The following is a 3,783-nucleotide window of genomic DNA, read 5'->3' on the forward strand; positions in this document are numbered from 1 at the left end:
GTTACTGACCCATTCCTTTTCCCACTGACTTGGATCAGGAAACTGAATGAAATTGCCAAGCAGCAGCAGCGAAGATGTAGTTTGGACTTTCTGGACTGACCAGCTGCCAAGAACCAAACTGGTGAAGGAGTAGTAAGTACTCATTAAACACCCGCTTATGTGATAGGCACATTGGGGCTTAAAGCCACTCAATCTAGCATTAACCCAATTTAGGTATTGAAGAAAAGATTGTCTTGCCTTGTCCATCGTAGGAATTCAGCAAATGTTGACATGAAGAATGTGATCCAGTGTAATCACTATTCAGCCGAGGGACAGTCTTTAGAGGTAGGGAGACCCTCAATCTCTTCCAATCCTGGAATCGAGTGCCAAGTCAGGATGTGATGTGCAAGTCTGGAGCCACAGCTTTCAAAACCAATTCAAATATTACACAGGCGAGGCACAAGGGGGAAAACAGCCTTTTGAATCCCCAGTTGTTTGCTTCCTTAAGAGAATAAGTTTGGAGCTTTGGACGGGGAGTTAGAACTGTGTATGTACATATGTATTATGTATTTATCCACTTATTCATCACATAATTATGAAACAAATACCATATTCTGGGTGTGGGGCTTGGCACTGAGGATAGAGCAAATAAGATAAACACGGTTTCTTGTGCTCAAGAAGCCTCTAGGCCAAGGAGAAAGTCAGACATTGAAAATGGGTGTTTTAAATGTGATCATGTGATGTTAGGGGACAATGCAAGGTGCTATGGATTAAATCAATTTTTTACGTAATGCAATTTTTATTAATTAGAAATAGAATTCAAACAAAGATTAAATATTGTCCCATACACATTGTGACCATGGCTTTGCAAATGAACTTTGAATGAACATATCAAGACGTATGCATATAAATGAGTGTTTCTCCAGCAAAGATTCACTCTGGAAGCCCATGTTCACATTCCAGTGATACTTTCCTGGTTACTAGTATGTATATATTATTTCTCATACGTGTTAGAGGCTGAATATGTTCTTCTGACTATTTTTGTTACCGTTTATCCTCTGATTTTAATTCTGGCTTCTTGAGTGGTTACGAGTTGACCATGACTTTTTCTCTACCTAGCTGTGTGGGCTTGGCAAATTATGTGACCTTCGTTTCCTGACAACAGAATGTTCTCTATGATTCTGTCCTGCTCAGACTTTCATCAGCCTGGTACATTATCTCAGGACCTCCAGCATCTGAACCCATAGGCTGTCATCTGGGAGGGGATGTCAATGGACAGTAGGTGCCTTCAACCTCTCTGGGTTGAGAGGTTATGCCTGACTGCTGGGCAGCTGTACTGTACTCATTAATAGAGAGGGTGGCTCTTTTCCACATTGGTTTTTGTTGTTAATTACAGGTACAGATTTTATCATGTTTTGGGTTTGGCCAGTCCTCTGTAAGACATACTCTGGGTGATTGCTGCCTATCAGGGCTGGGGTCCTCCCTCCATACACAAAACAAGTGAGACAGCTGCTGTTTGTCATGACCTTGGCCCCAAAGCCATGCCATTCTTCCCCAGGCCCCTTGAGAGAATGCAGACCAAAATCCAGTTTGCTGAGGTGCCAAGCATCTCTGGACCAGAACAAGAAATGAAGTATGAGAACCTCAAGGACCAGGCGGCTATGTTTTCTCAATGGTCAGACAATACCTGTGTATACTCCACTCATCAGGTCAGCGGCAGAGGACCTCAGAATGTCCCAGCTGGTGGAAGGAGGAGCCTGGGAGCTTATCTGCTTCTGTATCTTGTGTGCAGATGAGGAAACAGATACCAAGAGACATTTCTGAGATCAGAAAGCTCAGCAGCAGCTGGCTATGGAGGACTCAAGTTCTCCTGAACCTGTGCTCTGGGTGTTTTCCTCTCCATCCCTGTTCCTTAAGGTCAGATGTCTGAAATCATTCCCAGTGCTGCACACACTCAATGCAGACATTTCAGAATGGAGGCCTATGGGTGGTACCCGACATGCATAGCTGAATTTGTTTTTGTTTTTATTTTTTCTTGTGATGAGAACTTTCAGATTTACTCTCTTCACAATTTCCCTCCACATCATACCACAGTGTTAGCTGTAGTCATGTTGGACGTGACACCCAAGTACTTATTTATCTTCTAACTGAAAGTTTGTATCTTACAATCATTCTCCAATTCTTCCTCCCCCAACTCTGATAACCACAAATCTAATCTCTTTATGAATTTTTTTTTTTTTTTAGATTCCACATATAAATGAGATCTTACAGTATTTGCCTTTCTCTGACTGACTTATTTCACTGTTGTCACACATGGCAGGATTTCCTCATTTTTATGGCTGAAAAATATTCCAGGGTGTGAGTGTGTATGTGTGTGTTTGTGTGTGTGGGGGGGTACTGTTTCCATGGCTTGGCTATTGTAAATAATGCTGATGTAGCTGATTTTAGTTGCTTTCAGAATATACAAATTGAGATGATATTAAAAAAATCGGGAGACATTTACATAAGAACCCAGAATCTTGGCTTCTTTTGAAAATATAGAAAATTCTGGAAAACCAAGGCAATCATCGTCCAGAGCCAGGTTTCATGCTCTCCTCGAATTGTCCATGTCTCCACACTCCCATGATTGTGCACATTCACTCACTCATAGAGTTGCACTAATAAGAGTTATCTGATGGCCCCATGAGACTTGCTTGCTATTTCTTATATGTTTTAGGACCCCCACTGAGGTTTCCCACATCCCAAATTCCCCTTTCTTCACTCCAAATGAAGCCAGTGCCCCACCACCTTAACCTAGCCAAGCCCATTCACTATCACCCCCGCTGCCATCTTACTAGGCCTCTCTGTCTTTTTTTAATTTTTTATTTTTTAAAATTTACATCCAAATTAGTTAGCATATAGTGAAACAATGATTTCAGGAGTAGATTCCTTAATGTCCCTTACCCATTTAGGCCACCCCCCTCCCACACCCCCTCCAGTAACCCCTCAGTTTGTTCTCCATATTTATGAGTCTCTTCTGTTTTGTCCCCCTCCCTGTTTTGATATTATTTTTGTTTCCCTTCCCTTCTGTTCATCTGTTTTGTCTCTTAAAGTCCTCATATGAGTGAAGTCATATGATTTTTGTCTTTGTCTGCTTAACTAATTTCACTTAGCATAATACCCTCCAGTTCCATCCACGTCGTTGCAAGTTGACAAGATTTCATTCTTTTTGATCGCCGAGTAATACTTCATTGTGTGTGTGTGTGTGTGTGTGTGTGTGTGTGTGGGTGTATCACATCTTCTTTATCCATTCATCCATCGATGGACAATTTGGACTCTTTCCATACTTTGGCTATTGTCGATAGTGCTATAAACATGGGGGTGCATGTGTCCCTTCGAAACAGCACACCCGTATCCCGTGGATAAATTAGGCCTCTCTTGTCTTATGTACAGACTCACCTTCCCATTTACATAAGATGATTCCCCCCATTTAATAATTCTACCAAACTGCTTTTTTCTTCACAGTACCCAGTAAGACTTTGGTAGAAGATATTAAACTGGGATTCATGGAAAGCCTTCAGGGAGACAGAAATTTTTCAGGTTTTGTATGTAAAATTTTGGCTTCATTTGTAAAGGAAACGGCTTTTTACAGGGCCCTGAAAAATGCTTGCTTTCTACTCCCTCCCTGCCCATCTTCCCCCCGAGGTTCCCTCTCCAGCACCCTAGATAGTCTCATGAACCCAAGGACAGCATTGCCAACTGTTTGTGACATGTGGAGGAACATGGTTCTTGCTATATATACTCAGAAGGTTGTTACATTTGCCT

This window comes from Panthera tigris, chromosome C1 (genome assembly GCF_018350195.1).
Source record: "Panthera tigris isolate Pti1 chromosome C1, P.tigris_Pti1_mat1.1, whole genome shotgun sequence".
NCBI classification, from domain to species: domain Eukaryota; kingdom Metazoa; phylum Chordata; class Mammalia; order Carnivora; family Felidae; genus Panthera; species Panthera tigris.